Here is a 20,609-nt window from a genome sequence, read left to right on the forward strand (position 1 = left end):
ACAATGGAGAGGACCATGAACAACAGGAGTGCTCCTGGGACTGTAGATTTAGCCAGTAGATTTTCTGTTAAAATCTCTTGCTTGGAAGTTTGTTTAGTGCTGAGCAAATAAAACAGAATGAAACCTCTTCTGTAGACTTGACACATCTCTTCCAGCTGTGGTTGACAACTCTGACTGAAGCGATTTGTGAAGCATTTTTCCCCTAGCATGACGTAATGTCACAAAACCAAGGAGGCCCTGTTAAAATCCCCAGGATTGCTTTCAATAATGACTTGGAACATTAATGCTGATTCCTGGAGATTCCAGGTCAATCCTGAAGGTTTGGTAATCCTACAACTAAATCAGTGACTTTCAACCTGGTGGCACACTGACAAGGCGCTGAAACCGTCAAGGTACACCATTGGTTTTTTTGAACAATTTTTTTTTTTTTTTGAGAGAGAGAGGAACACTATGCTGCCGGTTTACATCCCCCAATGGCCCTGCTAATAAATGACCCTCTCACAGACATACCTGTGGACCGTCTGCAGCACACCAATGTGCCACAGCACACTGGTTGGAAATTGCTCCACTAGATAGTCCTCAGACACAAAGGCTCATAATTAAAAAATATGTGAAGTTCTAACCACACCCATGCCTGCCACATATGCTCCCTATTCTCCCAGCTGACTGAACTGCCCACTATTGTTTGCAGATTTGATCCCAAATCAAGCAGAAGCCCCCTGGGTTGATCGCTGTGGGACCTTAGCTGTTTCTTCTGCATTGGGAAGGGAATTGAGTATTTAAAATGCTCTCCCTTGTCATACCCTGCCTACATATATAAAACAAACATGTCAGGGAGGAAATGCTGTTTGTTTATTTACTGCCCTTCCACTAATTTCTCGGGGCGCTTTTATAATTTCTCAGGGCACTTTTATAACAATTCTAATAAAAATATAAAATAATTACAATAATTAAAACAGCTTTTAAAACCAGCAGCTAAAATGAATAAGCAATTAAAAAGCCTGAGGGAATCAGGGTGCCTTTGATGGGTGCCAATAATGTACACAAATGTGCGTAAATCCATTGCAGATGCTACCTAAATGAATCTGTTATAATGGTTGGCGACCTTCAGTCTCGAAAGACTCTGGTATAAGCCTACAGCACCCAGTATTCCCAGGTAGTCTCCCATCCAAGTACTAACCAGACCTGCCCCTGCTTAGCTTCTAAGATCAGACAAGATCAGGCATGTACAGGGTAACAGTTGAATCTGTTATAGTGTGGTAGGAAACTGCTGGTCCCTAGGCTGTAGTACAGGTACTTAGTGATGTTTCTTTGGGGGGAGGATCTCACAGAAGGGGCCACCACTGAGAAGGATTCTCTCTTGTTGCCCCCTGCCTCATTTCAGGTGGTTGGGTGCTCAAAGAGAAAGCTCCAAAGTATCTTACTGTCATGGCATGGCCAGCCTTTGGAGCTGAGGGGCTCAATGGAAAACACTTGGGGGGACCCACCCCCATGCCCTCCTACTCACCAGCATGAGTGGCAGCAGTGAGGCATCTTGCAGCAGCGTCACCATGAACAGATTCAGGGGGCAATTTCAAGCCAATTGGACCCCAGGGTGGCCAGAAGGGAGCAACGTGCTGCTCGCTGCGCTATCCTTACAACACCTTGGCATGGAAGATTCCATGCTGGAGTGTCAGCTACAGAGTGAGGTGCTGGCTGCAGCTGTGGGTGCTCCACTCACTGACCCAGTGTGGGGCCCCTCCAGGCGCGGGGCCCAATTTGGCCAAGTTGGTCAAATTGCCCAAAGGCAGGCCTTGTGTCATGGGCAGGTTAAAGTGGACACAGGTCCTTTTGCAAGTGCTGAAGTTCCAAGCAATACAGGACTTGAAAAGTCAGCAACAGGACTCTGAATTGTGCTTGAAAATGGGCTGGAAGCTAAAAGGTTCTCTTGGTATTGGTGAAATGTGACCCCGGTGTCTGGTCTCTGTATTCGGAACTAACTTTCCAAACAGTCTTCAAGGGTAGCCCCAAGGGTAGCCACAAGCACAACAGTCAATCCTGAAAGTGAAAAGAGCGTGCACAGCTGTGGCCGAACTTTCTCACCCTAGGCCAGACATCTCCCTGGCATGTTAACATTTTGTGTAGGGATAGCATTTCAAGCATTTGATCTCTCCCAATCTGAAACAGTGTGTACAAATCACATCAGGGCTTCTGCTCATCTCTTTTAGGCTAAGGGGGAGTGTTTGGTTGCCTGGCTGGTCTACTGTAGTCACTTCAGAAGTACTCCACATTCCTCTTTTCCCATGGAACCAGAAGTTTCCTACTTCACTGTGACAGATTCATCTGGGCAGCATTTGCATCATATTTGCGCACATTTTCCCCTGGTTGGACAGGTAAAACTTCTGGAGAAAGGACAAATTGGGGGGGGGGGAGAGAGAGAGTGAGACACAGAGAGTTTCACTCAGCTGAAGCAATAAGGAAATAAGAGGAAGTCAGTTGATTCAGCAACCCCAGTTCTTGTGGCACTGCAAACCACTGGCTCCTGGGCCTGGAGACTTGGAAATGCTGCAAGAAAGGGGCGGGAAGGAGGCTGCCCTACTTGTGGAGGCCAAATTGCATCAGCCCAGCCATCTCCTTTGAATTATATTTCCATCCCTCCCCTTTGGCAAGCCTCTATCTATAATCTCAATGTTTTTCGGCTCCCGCAGGCAATAAATGTCCTTGCAGTCTTATTCTTTCCTTCATATAGAACATGCACACAGTACGCCTTTTTCTTTTCTCAGGCCTGTTGTGGATGAATTTTGCCACAACTGCCTGGAGTTCAGGTTTTTTTTTTTCCTTTTTTTAATGTACAGGTTTGTGTAATTCCCCCTGGAATTGATGACAGCTCTTGGGAGCTGGAGTTTCCAAGGCAGCCATGGGAGCGGCAGCAGCCTTGAGAAAATAGGTTAGGGATATTTTTGAAAGTTAGGGGTGCTCCCTGTTTCCAGCCAGTCCTTCCACCACCCTCCCAGCTTCTCCTTCCTAATGTTTGGAGGCTCCTCAGATCCCCTGAATGTGTGCATTTAAATGCAGCCAGATCTCTCTTGCCAGCTGAGCTAAGCTGGGGGCCTCCCTCTTTAGATAGATTTTGCTGTTGGTCAGAAGTAGTGTGCCTTGGGGGGGGGGATAGGAATGGCTCTGTATCCAGGTGCACCCAAATGTATCTCCTTCCAAATCCTACCAAAATGCTTTCTGTCTGAGTGTTGGCGTGATTTCAGCAGTTGGGATGTTACCTGAGTTTGCAATTCATAGCATCCCATTTGCAGAGGTGTCTAGTGGGACAAGGTGAGGTGGCTGCCTCCGGGCCAAACTACACCTGACATTAAACCCATCATTTATTACTGAGTACAAGAGGAAGTGAGTTCAGGAGAAAACAGGAAAGAGTGACCTTTGCTTTACGGAATAGCCGCAGGGGGACCCAACTCAACACATGGGAAGGAGAGTTTACACTTTCCCCCATACCACCTTCCCACTGAAAATCACCCTTGAAAGCTTCAGGGTAACTGGCACAGGAACATTGGCACAGAGGAAACTATTCACCTTTGTTCCATGTGCTGTGTTCCAAAGCCAGACTGAGTCCCCACAGCATTTCGGGGGGGGGGTACTAAAAAGGGGCACTTTCAGCCTTTTCCAGAGTTCCTAACCATCAGTTCAACTTGCACATCCCTGATCTTGTCTGATCTCAGAAGCTAAGCAGGGTCAGGCCTGGTTAGTACTTGGATGGGAGACCGCCTGGGAATACTGGGTGCTGCAGGCTTATACCATAGTCTTGCGAGACTGAAGGTTGCCAAGCACAAAATCAGGGCTGGCTGATGGAGGTGGTGCCTCAAGAAGCAACTTGGTGATAGAAGCACACTTGTGTCCATCTGCTCATCTCCACTGCTTATCCTCTTCCTCCCACTCCTTGGATTGGAAAAGGGAGAAGGGGACAAAGCAGAAAAACAAGGGTGCAGTACTGGGCTAGAGTGTCAGAGATGCTCTGGTCCACCAGTCTCCTCTCCTCCCTGCATCCTCACTCACTCTGTTTTCACCTTTTTTCTCTAGTCCATGGAGCGGGATTTGCAGAGGCTGGCATGTCACCAGATGGGAGGCAGCATCTGACCTGCTGCCTTGGGCACTGAGAGGTCTTAGATCAGCCCTGCATGAAGTGTGGTTTGGCCCTCAGTCAGCAGATCTGGGGGGTGGCATTAAGAGCAATAACAGAATGGAGGACAGAGGAGCCCAGCCATCCAATCCTGCACAAGCCCCACGGAAATTATTGGGTACTGCGCGAGACCACAGTAAAGCTTTCTTGTGCAACTCTCATTCATTTCAATGAGCATATGCAGGAACATCTCAGTGGATTATTGTGCCCCATATTAATGTGGAGGGGGGGGGGTGAACTACCAGTTGGGACTTCCTCTCTGCAGACACCCCAATTTCTCGGGCAACGCAGCTAATTCGGGATGTGGGTCATCTTATTATAGCCAAGAAGACCACATCATAGCTATGCCTGGAGCTTCCACAGCAGCATGTCAGGTTTTGTACTCCAGCAGCCCCTTTTCTCTTCACATCTGTGAAAGCACTGCACTGGGGAGCAGAGCATGACGGGATGCAAGCAAAACACAGGCTGGACTGCCACATCTGCACTCTTGCTAAATATAGCCCTGGAATGGAGCCACCCATTTCCACGCTCACTCTGCCACACAGGCGATCTCCAGCACAAACAGCGCCCTTGCCTGTTTTCCAAGGCTCTGTCGCCCCCTGGTGGTGCATTGCGAGAACCGCGCTCCTCGTCCCCACCCCGCCTAAAGGAGCTTGCGAGACATTTCTCTCTGCGTTTTAAAATGCAACATTAAAGCTTCCTAAAATGGAGTTGCTGCTTCTTTTGAATCCAAAATGAAGGCGCTTGGGTAGCAGAACCAGTAGAATTTTTTTTTTTTTTAAAGTGGTGGGAGGAGGCAGGAAAGACATGTTTTTGAAATAAATAAATAAATAAGTAAATAAGTAAGTAAGTAAATAAATAAATAAATACGCAAGCAAGCCAGCAAGCAAGCCACAATTCACAATGTGGACAAATTTTACGAATTAAACACACACACACACACACACACACACACACATTGAACAGAGCAGGCAGAAGGGGCAGCATCAAAGCACTGCAAGAGAGTCTGTTGCAGGGGAAAAAAACCAGTGATCACTGAAAATCAGTGATGACTACAATCACTGCTCAGGCTGAAGGAGGGGGGGGGGGACCTGGAAAAAAAAAAGGCTCCTGGAGATTTGCAACTGTTTTGTCAATAAGGATTACCTGCAGCAGAGATTATTTGCGCACTCTCATGGAGTGCCTGTTCTAATGGAATCTGGACAAACCTGAGACCCAGCTGAGAAGGGTTTGGTGCGCATAGGAAGAGATTGTGATCTGTTAACAAATGCTTTGCAAACCAGAGCTGTGTGAAAGCAGCTGATCGAGTATGGCCATTGGTTTTCTCAGTGCTATGGTGGAAATGGAGAACCGATGTCCGCACCTAGCGCAGTCGATCCAGTCAGTCATCAAAACTGCTGGGCATGTTTGGATTTCAAGAGCTGTAGCCAGAGGCCTGGACTGGATCACATATAAAAAGATGCTGCTTGGCCCTACTCTCCTACAAACTCAGGCTGCAAGACTGCAACACTTTTCTGGGAATAAGCTCCATTGAGCACAGCAGGTCTTACTTCTGAGTAGACACGCCTAAGACTGTGCTCTCAGTGCGTGCCTCCAGACACTAGCAGCTAGGCACCTCTCTCACTGATAGGCTGTTAGGGGCAATAGGACCCAATCCTGTCCAACAGTCCACTGCCAATGCAGCCTTGCCAATGGAGCATGCACTGCATCCTGTGGTGGGGTACAAGTTATGGAGGCCTCCTCAAGATACGGGAATGTTTGTTCCCTTATCTTGGGGCTGCATTACAGGTGTATCAGCACTGGAAAGTTGGTTAGGATTGGGTTCTTAGTCTTTCCATCGCTCTCCTAAAGATCAAGATGGTTGCGGGAGCTCTAGGAAACTAGAGGTTGCCTGGGAGGCCTCTGTGGCATGCACAGGCATAAGAAAACACCAGATGTAGAAGAAAATGGAAATTCCATTCAAATGCTGCAGGGTTTCTCAAACTGTGGGTCGCAGCCTGATTGTTAGTGGTTCGTGAAGCTGTAACTGACAAACTAATAGCAGAAGAGGAAAACACATCGAACCCTATGAAAAGTGAAACTTGCAAGTAGACAACCACGCCTTGGTCCATTGTGAAGGACAGGCCAAGAGGAATCCAGTGCCACCAGAATGGTCCTGATCCGATGAACGCAGCCCCCCCAAAAAACAACCAAGAAGGAAGTCCCTCCCTTCAAGTTCACAAACGTACTGAGCCCAATGGAAAGCAAAACTAAGCCACGTGGTCACATTTATGAGTAATCAAGCAGGCCTTGGCTTGTGTGGAAGGTCAGGCAAAGGGAAGTGCAAGGCTTCCACAAAGGTCCCAATCCAATGAATGTGGAGAGCAACTGCCCTTCTTTACCGCAGCAGGGCATCTTTTCCAGTGGCTATTGCATGGCCCTTTTCTGTATTTTTTTTTTTTTTTTTTAAGATTGTGAGCCCCTTGGGGACAGGGAACCATTTCTTCATTTATTTTGCCACTTTGTGAACTACTGCTATTGAAAAGCAGCATATAAGTATTCTTAACTGATTGATTATCTGTTTCTTGCCATCGTCTGCCAAGAATGGAATCCACTGGCTGGCCAAACTATAACATGATTTTAAAATATTAGATAGGACTATAGAGGAAAGAGTCATCAATGGTTAAATTGGCTTTACTGTGTCTCCGAAAGCAAGGCAACTTTCCATATACTCCCTGGCAACCTGGGAGGGGTTCTGCATTTCTAAGGGAAGTTTGTGCTCCCAGCCCTGTGTTAAGGGTTGCTCTCCTTCTGATGAACCACATGCAACCAGAGTGAGGTTTTTGGTTTTTCAGGTGGATGCCCTTAGAGGTGAAAGGCACTCTGCTTATACTCAGAAGCATTTTGCTTGAGTGCTTTAATTTCTGAAAACAAACATGTGGAAACCCGAGTAAGAATATCTCATAACTGGCAGTTTATTTGGAGAAGTAGCATATGATTTAGCAGAGGGCACATGTCTTTCACATTTTAAAATCTATAACATTTGATTTTATTCATATCTATGCAATTAAATAACTTTCAACACGTCAAGCTACCTATGCTTGTGTTTTGGTTATTATCCTACAAACCCTATTGAAAAATACTTGAGTTGTTCAGGAGCCCTTCAATGTGCAGAAGAACTTCCCAGCGCCCCATATTAATTAGTGGGATGGGGATAGTGCCATAGCTCTGTGATAGATAGGTGCAGCCTCCTCTCCCGAGCACTTGGGGAAAATGCCACTTCCTTTCCTCCCCCACTGCTCCATGTAAAGTGGCTGGGTAGGGAGGATGCTGGGAGCAGAGAGGTCTTGCTCACAGGATCCTCCCATCCTGGCTCTCTCAAAGAAGGTAGGACAGCTGAGGAAGAGATGGTGATGACAATGAGGTAGGTAGGTAGGGTGCATGCTGGAGCAGGGTCATGTGGTGGCATGCATGCTGGTGTGAGGTGCTGTCGCATAGGCTGGCAAGGGGTGCTGAATTTGTGGTGGGTAAAGGAATTTGCTACTGTTTTGGGCAAAGAATTGGCACAGCTGCGGGCCACCCTTAATGGTAACTGCCCAACCTGTATAAGAACATAAGATGAGCCCTGATTGATCAGGCCAAAGCCTCATCTAGTCCAGTTTTCTGTACCTTACAGTGGCCCACCAGATGCCTCTGTATAGATACCTGTATAGTGTTGCTACTTCCTTTCATCTGACATTCAGAGAAAGCCTACTTCTAAGACTTCTAGGTTGCACATCTTCTACTTCTAGGTTGCACATACCTATCATGGCTTGTAATTTGTGACAGATGTTTTCCCCGTCAGTCTGTCCAATCCCCCTTTAAAAGCATCTAGGCCAAGTGTCATCATCACATCCTGTGGCAAGGAGTTTCACAGTAATTCTACATGCAGAAGATCCCAGGTTCAGTTCCTGGCAGCTCTAGGTAGGGATAGGAAAAGACCCTATGTCTGAAACTCTGTAGAGCTGCTGACAGGCAGTGGTCAGTACTGACCTACATGGATCAGTAGTCTGACTCAATGAGGGCAGCTTCCTTTTTCTGTCTGGACTTTCCTTCTCCTACCCCCACTGGTCTTGGGCCAGCCCTGTCACCAAGTGAATTGTTAAGAGAAGATTTTGTGCTGAGTAAGATTTTAAAAATATCTGAAAGTTCCTTGCTGTAGCAGAACAACATTAAATATTGAAACAGTGGTTATATTGGGTCTGATTCAACCCCCAAAAAGCTGGCTTGCACAGTGGAAACAGATGCTTGGGCTGCTTTTTTTTCTCTCCCCCCCCCCCTTTTAGAGCACACACTTTTAAAGTAAGAGATCAGCGTTTTGCAACTGGTAAATGTTGTGCATTGGAAAGCGTTCAAAATGTGTGCACCAGGATGGGCTGAGGGTGCAGTTCTGCTAATGCAACCAAGAAAAAAGAGACATTTGGGCATTCAGCAAAAACACAACAGGACATGCCTGTGGGGAGTGTTCCATAAAGGCAGAGCCCACAGGATTGTGGGTAAACTGGTTGCAAAACCTTCTCATCCCAAGAGCAAACTGTTTAATTATGAAACGTCTGCTTTTAGTAAACTGGGCCAAAGTGCTAAAGAGAGGTTCCTCTTTCCACAGCCCACTCCAGATCTGTCGACACCTCTGTAGGTTTTTCAGTCCCCCTCCTCCTCCTGAAGTGGGTACTTGCTGGAGAAATGCAACAAGAAAGCAAAGAGGGAAGGGAAGACCCTGGGCCCAAGCTGAGTCATGAAAGGAAACCTTCCGCTGCTCACAACTTCTCAGGGCTACAGTGAAGACTCTGCAGGCTCAGGGCACAATCCTAACCAGGTCTGTTCAGAAGTAAGTCCTATTTTGTTAAATGGGGCTTACTTTCAGGAAAGTGTGGTTAGGATGGCAGCCTTAATGGGACTGAGGGTGGCCAACAGAGCAAAGACTACATGTTGCGGTGCTGATCCCTCCCTTGCCCACCAAAACAAAGTACTGATATGGAACCACTGTTATGCACCAGTGATGGGCAAGATCTCCCAGCTCACCTCAGAACTGAGTGAACTTTCCTGAGCTTTTTTTGAGAGAGATATAAACTGAGAAGGGCCATAGGGAGGCCTAGACCAGTGATTTTCAGCCACTGGCATATTGGTGTGCCACTAATGGTCCACAAGTATGCCATGGGTGGTTGGGGAAACGTCATTTCTTAGTAGGGCCGTTGGGGGATGTGAGACCCCCACCGGCAGCGTGGTGTGCCTTGACAATTTTAGCACCTTGTCAGTTTGCAGTGATATGAAAAATTGATGGTCACTTATGAACAAGTGCTAGTCCCAGTGCAGAACTTTAGGGGCACTCTCTTCATATTTTTCTTCATTTTTTCAGCTCTCCATTTATTCCTCCTCTTTGCTTCCTGTTCTTTAACCAGTGACCCATCCACAAGGAGACCTGAGCTTCAAATACTGATGAAGAAAGCCTCCCTGGCAGCTCTTAACCACTAGGCTGGTCCGGACAAGAGCAGGCAGGTCCTTCAGGCAACACAGTCATTCACTGTTCAGGGCTCAAAAGGTCAGCACCAGCAGTTTGAAATGAATTTAGAAACAACCAGTAATCAGTGGAGGAGCTGTTGTAACAACAACACTTGATACCCACCACCCAAGGCATCCCACGTAGAGCGCATTATACTAATCTCATCTTGATGTCACCAAGGCATTTATCGCTATGGCCATATCTGGTATCTCCAGAAACAGGTGCGGTTGGCACACCAAACAGTTTGGGACAAAAGTGCTCCTGGCAGCAGTTAATACATGAGTCTCCAGGCTGAAATCATATCTAGGCCCTGTGAATCTAGGAGTGCTGCCCAGTCTGGCACAAACTGAATCCCTGTGTCTGTAACTGCAGGTTTACTGTCCAGTGGTACTGCAGTATTGTCTGAACTGTGCATCGTTTGTCCTCCCCATCTGAAAATGATGCAATAACAGGGGAGGGGAATATTCAGGAATCACTCACACCTCTAGGCGAAGAATTATACACTACCATACATGGCGCACTCACACAAAGGAGGAAAGACAACATGAAACATGTCATCAATTTGGCTGCACGTGATGAGACACAGAAAATCAAGAGGGGTTGTGGGCAGGGTTACAGCCATAGGAGAATTTGTAGTAATGCTGAGATCATGGGGATAGGTTGCGAAGATCCAGCATTTCAAAACTGGGGAGGAACACAGGAAGGAGCTGGAAAAGAAAACCCAGATTTCATGTCTGAAATCAGTGGGTGATAAAATGGATGTGTTTGGGACGCCTGATCTCAAAGGGGAAGGGACCAAGCAAAAATCCCCCAGTGCCATCTTCTGAAACCACCCTTCCAAGGCAGACGGGAATGTTTTTTGGTAGTTGTGTGCTGGCACCAGGATGCCAGGTTGCTTGCATTTGAGTAAGCGCCTACTTGGGGCCACCCATGTCAACCTCTTGCTGCCTCCTAGTGCTGCTTCAGGCATTGCAACTGCTGATGGTATTGAGGATTCAGGAGTTCACCCATCTGGGTGGGCCCTCTAATGGGGAAAAGCCCTTAGCCAGGGCCTAATCTGGGCCACCCTCAGTGCCACCTAAGTTCTATAGTTAAGCTTTGGGAATTAGCAAATAGGCCTGACTAACTTATGTGTAAATAGCTTTTTCCTTAATGCTTCTGTCCTTTACAGCTTTGAAGACAAACTTGAAATTAGGAGATGATTATTTCAACCTGCAAAATTCACAGAACCCAAAAGGATTCATGAATAAAGTGTACGAGTCAGTTTTGCAGTGACTGGAGGTCAGGGAGGCTTCAGTGCCCTGTATATTTTCTTGCCCTTCCTGAAGACTAACAGAAGCAGAATAAATGATGCAGATTGAGAAGTAGGCATACCTTGAATAATTGATATACGTAGGTTGCAGAATGCAGTTTTTTGTGACCCAGTATTTGGGTTAGTCAAGGAAAACTTTTGCTCCCCCCCTTTTCATGTTGTTGGAAACCTTCAGTCTCGAAAGACTATGGTATCGCGCTCTGAATGGTGGTTCTGGAACAGCGTCTAGTGTGGCTGAAAAGGCCAATCCGGGAGTGACAATCCCTTCCACACTGGGAGCAAGTGCAGTCTGTCCCTGGTCTGTCTCCCTGGCTATGGGCCTTCCTTCTTTGCCTCTTTGCCTCAGTCTGTTGGCCAAGTGTCTCTTAAACTGGAAGAGGCCATGCTGCACAGCCTGCCTCCAAGCGGCCAGGGTTTCCCACCTGTTGAGGTCCATTCCTAAGGTCTTCAGATCCCTCTTGCAGATGTCCTTGTATCGCAGCTGTGGTCTACCTGTAGGGTGCTTTCCTTGCACGAGTTCTCCATAGAAGAGATCCTTTGGGATCCGGCCATCATCCATTCTCACAACATGACCGAGCCAACACAGGCGTCTCTGTTTCAGCAGTGCATACATGCTAGGGATTCCAGCTTGTTCCAGGACTGTGTTGTTTGGAACTTTGTCCTGCCAGGTGATGCCGAGGATGCATTGGAGCCAGCGCATGTAGAAAGCGTTCAGTTTCTTTGTTGTGAGCGAAGAGTCCATGACTCACTGCAGTACAGAAGTGTACTCAGGACGCAAGCTCTGTAGACCTGGACAGCTTCCTGTTGGACCAGACTCTCTTTGCGAGTCTGGAAAACATGGTAGCTGCTTTACTGATGCATTTGTTTAGCTCGGTATTGAGAGAAAGAGTATCGGAGATCGTTGAGCCAAGGTACACAAAGTCATGGACAACCTCCAGTTCATGCGCAGAGATTGTAATGCAGGGAGGTGAGTCCACATCCTGAACCATGACCTGTGTTTTCTTCAGGCTGATTGTCAGTCCAAAATCTTGGCAGGCCTTGCTAAAACATTTCATGAGCTGCTGGAGATCTTTGGCAGAGTGGGTAGTGACAGCTGCATCATCGGCAAAGAGGAAGTCACGCAGACATTTCAGCTGAACTTTGGACTTTGCTGTCAGTCTGGAGAGGTTGAAGAGCTTTCCGGAGATAGATGCCTTCTGTTGCAGTTCCAAACGCATGCTTCAGCAGGACAGTGAAGAAAATCCCAAACAAGGTCGGTGCAAGAACACAGCCCTGCTTCACTCCGCTTCGGATGTCAAAGAGGTCTGATGTGGAGCCATCGAAGACAACAGTGCCCTTCATGCCCTTGTGGAAAGACCTGATGATGCTGAGGAGCCTGAGTGGACATCAGATCTTGGGGAGAATCTTGAAGAGGCCGTCTCTGCTGACCAGGTTGAAAGCCTTCGTGAGATCTATGAAGGCTATAAAGAGTGGCTGTCGTTGTTCCCTGCATTTCTCCTGCAGTTGTCTAAGGGAGAATACCATATCAGTGGTGGACCTGTTGGCTCGGAATCCACACTGTGATTCTGGATAGACGCTCTCTGCAAGTACCTGGAGCCTCTTTAGTGCAACTCGGGCAAACAGCTTTCTTACAACACTAAGGAGAGAGATGCCGTGGTAGTTGTTGCAGTCACCCCTGTCGCCTTTGTTCTTGTACAGCATGATGATGTTTGCATCCCTCATGTCTTGAGGTACTCCACCTTCTCTCCAGCAGAGACAGAGGATTTCATGCAGCTCAGTGACGATTATATCTTTGCAGCACTTTAGGACTTCAGCAGGGATGCTGTCTTTTCCAGGTGCCTTGCCAAAGGCAAGGGAGTCCAGGGCCACGTGAATTTCTGCTAGGGTTGGTTCACTGTCAAGCTCCTCCAGCACACGCAGGCACTCAATGTTGTTCAGCGCATCTTCAGTGACTACATTTTCTCTGGAATATAGCTCAGAGTAGTGCTGCACCCAGTGTTCCATCTGCTGCGCCCAATCCTGGATGACTTCACCTGCAGCAGACTTCAGAGGGGCATTTTCTTCTGTGTTGGACCTAGGGCCTGCTTGATCATACATCCCCTTGATGTTGCCCGTGTCAGCTGCTATCTGTATCTGGGAACAGAGCTGGAGCCAGTAGTCGTTAGCACATCTCCTGGCAGTCTGCTGAACTTTGCTGCGAGCAGCTCGGAAGACCTGCAGGTTGTGCTCACTAGGGCAGGTCTTGTATGCTGCTTGAGCTCTCCTCTTTTCCTCAATGACTGGTGCCAACTCCTCAGAGTGTGCTTCAAACCAGTCTGCTGCCTTGTTGGTCTTCTTGCGATAATGGCCTTCTAGAGTTTTGCTGTCATCACGGTCTCTGTGTCAGCAACACGTTCTTCAACACAAAGCCCCATAGAGTCTCTTGGAGACACCCAAGATCAAAGCACTGGCACCAGCTTGACCTGATTCTCACCAAACGCTCCAGCCTTCCCAGCATCAAGATCACACGTGGTTATCAGGGTGCTGACACTGACCACTCCCTGGTGTGCAGCAGAGTGATGTGCAGAGTGGTGTGCAGAGTGATGTGCAGAGTGGTGTGCAGCAGAATGACTGCAAACTAAGCCACTGTATCATACGAAAAAGGAAGGAAGACCTCACATTGATACCAGCAAGACCCGGGATCAGAGAAAAGTGGAGGAATTTGCACAAGCGCTGGAGGAATCTCTTCCAGGCCCGGCCGACGCAAAAGCATCCAACAGATGGGAACATTTCAAGAATGCCGTTTACAACACCGCCTTGCCCCCCTTTTCAGTACAAAGTATATTTTGACCCTGGTTATATCTGCTCACACACTGGGTTAAGCTTCATGCCAGTTTCTCTCACTAACTCGTGCCTTCTTGCCATCTCAAAGCCTTCGTGGAGAAATCTTTCAGCTCATGGTAAACTGAAGAGAGATTCATTCACAGACAAATCTGCAGGTGGCCTTGGATAAGTTTGCAGAAAGACAGCAAGGAGACATTCTCCCCCCTCTGGCATTTCTTGCAAAAGGTTTATGGAGCTCAAAGTAGCTTTTCTTGTATTGCCTTGTAGTTACACGCAAGATGGAAAAACCAGTTCAACTATGACGATGTTCTGGTGAGCCTTTTTCTAAAACCAGTGCAACTTGTCCAGGATGTCAGCTCTTCAAGTTTGATGCAGCCCAAAGTTAATTATCCCCTGGAGAAAAATCTGCAGGGGGAGAAGGGGACTGAGGAAGGCGGAAACCTGTAGCAAACAGAGGGGAGAATATGTAAAAGGGCCTATATGTAAAAGAGAAGCTGTGTTCAAAGTAATTTCCAACCTCCCTCCCCCCATTCCTTTATCTTTGAGATGTCTTGTACTCGGTGCTTTAATGTTTATTTTCCTTGTTCTGAAGCTAAAATTGCATCTTAAGCATGGGCTATGCAGATGTACGCTTGTTTTTTCATTGTTCAATAGCAAGTGGAGATCAGGACTGTGTTGGGGTTTTTGTATAAGCCCCTTGCAAAATTGAACTATTTCATACTTGCTTGACGTCTCCATCTAAGTAGTGATATCCATGTGATGGCTGCATTTTTGCACAACATGCATTCTTTTTAATGGACAGGCCTTCCTGGGATTCACTCAGGGAAGCTTTCCACTGGGATTGTGTCTCCTGGACTGAATCTCTGTGTCCCCCTTTGCTGCCTTTTAACAGCACCTTCAGTGTGTGACCTGGGGCAGCTCTCTTACCCTGTTTTAGGGCCATAGGCTTGTCCTCTTCTATAATGCAGGAGTGGGAATGAGGCAGATGGTAACACTAGCATGTGGGAGCAGCTCCCCCATCTGTAGCAGCAGCAGCAGCTTCTGTACATGAAGCCAAGCAGAGAGGCATGGACCGTGCACATAGCAACCATGTAACACCAATCAGCTTTTTCTGTGTATGACCATTCCTCAGACCTGAAGATTCTGCTGCTTCTCCCCCATTCACCTTCTGCAAGCATAACAGTCAACAGTCAACAAAACCCTTATTAGGCATAAAGTAAGCATAACTGTCTAGCTGCCAGACAGGATTTCCTTTTCCCATCAAGGAAAAAGTAGATGTGCAAATGATTCTGAAAAAAAAGATGCACAACAATGCCTTGACTTTCATCCACTTTCATGGCTTCGCCCTCTCAGCTGTTTACAATTCAGATCCAGAGCCCCACTGGATCAGCCCAGAGGCACATCTAGTCCAGCTTCCTGTACCTCACAGTGGCCCACCGGATACCCAAGACAAGATACCTTTGTCCTGCATCTGAAGTAGCCTATTTCTAAAACCAGGAGGTTGCAAGTACCCATCATAGCTTGTAACCTTTGATGCGCTTTTCCTCCAGAAATCTGTCCAGTTCCCCTTTTAAAGGCATCTAGGCCACGCACCATCACCACATCCTCTGGCAAGGAGTTCCACAGACTAATTACACGCAGGGTAAAGAAATGTTTTCTTTATATATAACCACATGTTATAACATTACTGCATTCCAAATTTCATCCCCATGCTTCCTCTTTCGTCCAGTTTGAGCCAACCTTCCAGAGTGTTGGCAACCTTCAGTCCCGAAAGACTATGGTATCACGCTCTGAATGGTGATTCTGGAACAGCGTCTAGTGTGGCTGAAAAGGCCAATCCGGGAGTGACAATCCCTTCCACACTGGGAGCAAGTGCAGTCTGTCCCTGGTCTGTCTCCCTGGCTATGGGCCTTCCTTCTTTGCCTCAGACTGTTGGCCAAGTGTCTCTTCAAACTGAGCCAACCTTCCATGATGTTCGTATGTTTATTTTTCTTTTATTTCTCTTTATTTAGGTAAGTTTTGCCTACCTATTTAGGTAGGCCTATTTAGGTAGACCAAGTGTCTCTTCAAACTGAGCCAAACTTCCATGATGTTCATATGTTTATTTTTCTTTTATTTCTCTTTATTTAGGTAGGTTTTGCATGCACTCATGTGTTATATAGTTATTTATGTTTTACACCAACCAAAATTAATGCGCAGGCGAAATGCTTTGACATTCATCCATTGTTGGTTTTTGCCCATGCTCTGGTCCCTAACCAGATGAAAGCGCACAATATGGCCACCTGGGTCCTCTTTCCTCAGTGTAGACAGCCACTCTTGAACACTTTCACGAGGATGGGGGTTGAAGAGATGAGGACTTGAGGAGGAGCGTGCAGCTTCATGCTTTCCTTCATGAAATGGAAAGGAGAAGACACTGATGTCCTACAGCCTCACTGATGAGCCAAAGATGAAAGTGTCGGAATCAGAGCCAGCACTGGAGAGGAAGGAAGGTTGAGAAGCAGGAAGTTTTGTGAGGCAAAACTCAAAAGAACAGTTGGTTCTGAATCTGCATGTGTAACAGTGCCTTGGAGAACAATAATATTTGCCTGGCTACCTTTCCTGTGAAGAACCTGTTGGCCTGTTTCTGTGTGTATTTGAACTCCCTGGAATGCACAGGGTTCCCCGTGGTTCAATAGAAGGTGTTGTTCACAAAGCCAAGGCACTTGAAGCCTCCTGTGCAGGATATTTCCTGTTGGACCAAGCAGCGACCTAAGTTTTATCACAGCTATAAGCTGAGAACAAGTTCAAGTCCTTGAATTCAGTGCCAGAAAAAAGACAAGAAATCATGTTTGGCAACAGGGATTATCAGAGAGAAGGAAAGGGCGTTTGAAGCTATCCATGGTTCACCTCAATTAAAAAAAAATTGGGGTTAAGGGATTTTGCTGGATGAAATTATTTCCAGAATTGCTGGGCAGTAAACTACAGAATATGATAGAGCAGAGGCATAGCTGGTGATGGGGGCACTCTGGGAACCACCCCAGAGAGTCACATGAAGGGGTGCCACTGTGAGGCCAGCCAAGATTTGGCTTGCCACTATCTCTAAGTGTTTCTTCAAACACTTAGAAGTGGCAGCAGGTGTGCTCTTGCTGTGCCGCTCCCCGTTTCTTTGGAAGGAACCGGGGGGGGGGGTGGCACAGCGAGATTGCACCCACAGCATTTTTCGAACATGAGTCAGCTAGTCAGCCGAGCTGCTAATTCAGCCATTTTCTCACTCTGCTTTTGGAGTGCAGTGAGAAAGCAGCCGACACACCAAGAAGCACTAGTGGTGGCATAGTAATGTCATCACACCATTGCCAATTACTTCCACTTCTGTGCACTCGGGGGCGAGGTTGACGCCAGGAGTCTTCGCCCTGGGCGGCAGATGCGGTTGCTACACCACTGATAGAGCAGGCAGTTTTCAATATTCCAGTGAATAAGAGCCAAGCTACACATTACATGGGTGCAGTGGCGTTGTTAGGGGGTGCAGGGGTGTGCACTGCACCTGGTGATGTGAACACCACTGAGTGACACCACTACTCACCAAAAAATTTTAAATCTTGGTATTTTCAAATAATGCCATAACGTTATATATCAATCAATGTGCATTTTCATGCAGAACGCAATGGAACAAACAGCATTGAAATATCTCCCTTCTATCAAAAGTTGCAGCCAAAAAACCCATGAGAGCAGGGTGATGGCACATCACCATGCCCACTGCCCGGGGCATTGCCCTGCCAACTGCATGGGAAGAGGTTCATCACAGAGGGGAGGTGCTGGTCTCCTGCACCCAGTGACACCATTGTGTGGGTGATCTATGATTGGCTCTCCCAAATATTTTTCTTTTGCTAAAAGCAGCCCTGTGAAGCCCTGATTGGGCATAAGGTCCAGATCCCAATGCCAATTCCCCGTTGCAGACCACCCCTGAGCTGCTATTGGAGCCATAGAAGGAAAGACATGAGGCACTCATAACATAAGACACTGTTGCCATTTTTAGAAAAACCTGACCTAATCACCATTACCCTGCACATGCCCGATCTCATCTGATCTCGGAAGCTAAGCAGGGTCAGGCCTGGTTAGTACTTGGATGGGAGACCGCCTGGGAATACCGGGTGCTGTAGGCTTATACCATAGTCTTCCGAGACTGAAGGTTGCCAACCACCCAACCATACCTTGATCACGTCCAGATTGCATACCTCCACTCTAACTGCACCTGAAGAGCATCCAGAAATGATAATGGGTACAATCTGTTAACTGGGGCAGCATATTGAGAGCACATTAGGCCAGGCCTATGGGATCTGCATTATGGTTGGCAACCTTCAGTCTCGAAAGACTATGGTATAAGCCTACAGCACCCGGTATTCCCAGGCGGTCTCCCATCCAAGTACTAACCAGGCCTGACCCTGCTTAGCTTCTGAGATCAGACGAGATCGGGCACGTGCAGGGCAACCATTGCTGCCTCATGGGATCTGCATTAAAACAACCTCTTTGTTTCCAGGCTCAGTTCAAGGTGTAGGTTTACAAATGGCCTGGGACTTGGATGCCTTATGTCCCTAAAGAAAGAAAGATTTTCAGAGACCTAGCCTGCTGAATGTGTAAATGGCTGAAGCTGTCTACCCAGACTGTTTAATGGCAGCCTTCAGCATCCAGATGATTGTGGCTGGTTGGATCAGAGGCATTGCTAGAGGCAGCAGAGCCCAGGGTAGTGATGTTGTGACATCATTTCCGGGTTCTCCCAGAGGAGGAGGGGATGGCGGCGTTTTGGCAATCTGGCTGCCACCCCCATTCCTTCTCCTTTGGAGGCTCCTGTTGAACCTGTAAAAGAGGAGGAATGGGGCAGCAGCCAGACTGTCAAGCCACCAAAAGCATGAAGAGGTAGCAACAGCCTCTACATATCTGTGACCTTGACTGCTGCTGCTATTTCTCTTGCTGCCATTGTCTCGGCTGGGCCTCATGCGGCACCCACTTTCTCCAATCTGTTACATAGGGCAAACCACCACCACCCCATCTCCCACTTGCTATGCCTCTGGGTTGGATTATTTTAATCTAGCATCAGCAGAAATGACCTAGCCGAAAGGCCACAGATACACTGATCTTTACCTGGGAATAAACAAACAATGGCTCTAAAATCCCCAGCCACCAAAACCTTGAAATAATATCCTGTAAATCACCTGCAGAAACAAATCCCTGGCATTAAAAAATTAGATTTGCTGCAGGGCACAAGCCCTGTGCAAATTCTTGGGCAATATTTCACCTCTTTGCGTCAACTAGTATTTTCCTTTCCATAGAAGGAGTGAAGACTCATCAGTCTCTCCCATTGTGTCATCACTGAAACCATCAAGGCCAGTCATTCACAGAATTCTCTCAAGTGCCACATACCCTTTTCAGCCCCACTCCAGAGCTATGTAGGAGAGCAACCAGTCCATACCAGACAAACGAAGTGAACACAAACCCTGCGACCCTTCCCAATCTCCATAATCCAGTGCCTATTTGTAGCCATGTCATTTTTTAATAGTAGAGGGTTGAGCCTCCATTTGCCTAAAGAGAACATCCGAAGGTCGCCAGTTCAAGGCCACCAGCACCGTGCGACCTTGAAGCAGCTGACAAGCTGAGCCGAGCTATTCCATCTGCTCTGAGCGTGGGAGGATGGAGGCCAGAATGTGCGACCAGATCAAGAAAGAAACACCTGAATGTTGTAGTTTCTTGAAAGATAGAAACCTTCTTTCAAATTGTAAAAATCCCTACAGGGATTTAATTTGCCTGCCTATGTAAACTGCCTTGAATAAAGTCTAAGGAGAAATCTGAGGACCAAGAAAGGTGGTATAGAAATACCTTTATTATTATTATTATTATTATTATTATTATTATTATTATTATTATTATTATTATTATTATTATTAGGCTGATGCCTGGAGAACTTGAACCTGTTTATAAAAAAAAATTCCTGAAATACACAAGACTTTTTTTCCCATTCAAATTCACATATCTTGAGAATGCTGACAAAAATCAAAAGATTTTTTTTTTAATACTTCAGTTGACTTGTGAGTTGTCCAAGTGGTTTGGCCTGTTTGAGCACAATCCCGTGCATGTCTGCTCAGAAGTATGGCCCATTGATGTCAATGGGACTTACTCCTAGGTAAGTGTGTATAGGATTGCAGCCTGTATCAAGCGTTTAATCCAAAACCTGTGATACCTTGTGAGTCACATGTTTTCATGCAAAACGCTCCTTGGTTTAAATGGATTCAGACTAGACACAAAAGGTTCATCTCTCTGAATGCCAGTGTGGTGGTGTGGCCGGCAGGGCAGACCAGGGCACAGGTTCAGATCCTCCCTTAACTAGCATTCATGCATACAGTTTTTGCTGTTCATTAGCACAGCAATATGATCGCCTTGATGACCAGAACATGGGGTATTTGTTTTATTTATCTAGAAATGTATACGTGGACAGTTTTGTTAATTGTGAAGGCCATGTTGGGTACAGTCCAGCAACTGTTTGTTGTGAGTATTGATAGGGAGCTAGCTAGGGTTACCGAAAGCCGCAAAACCAAACGAAAACAGCCTGACCTACATTTATGCTGTTAAGGGCAACTTGATCTGCAGAAATCAGCAAGAGACATTTTTCACATCATGGGGATGACCATAACCCACTGCTAACGTCAACAGAGCAAGCTGCTTTAAAAGCACAAGAGTTGGCAATCCTCAATAGGACTTCAGAACCACGGATCTCCACAGAATTTAGTTGGGAATCCTTTTGCTGGATGACATCCAATGCAAGT

General features: G+C 46.9%; 2 pseudogenes; one reads left to right on the forward strand and one right to left on the reverse strand.

The window, feature by feature from the left end:
* The first annotated feature begins 17,840 nt into the window (after positions 1-17,840).
* LOC136643064 (5S ribosomal RNA) lies at positions 17,841-17,957 on the forward strand (annotated as a pseudogene).
* A 219-nt stretch (positions 17,958-18,176) lies between these two features.
* On the reverse strand, positions 18,177-18,293 carry LOC136642352 (5S ribosomal RNA; annotated as a pseudogene).
* Between the last annotated feature and the right edge of the window lie 2,316 nt (positions 18,294-20,609).

Source organism: Tiliqua scincoides, chromosome 2 (genome assembly GCF_035046505.1).
Source record: "Tiliqua scincoides isolate rTilSci1 chromosome 2, rTilSci1.hap2, whole genome shotgun sequence".
NCBI lineage: Eukaryota > Metazoa > Chordata > Lepidosauria > Squamata > Scincidae > Tiliqua > Tiliqua scincoides.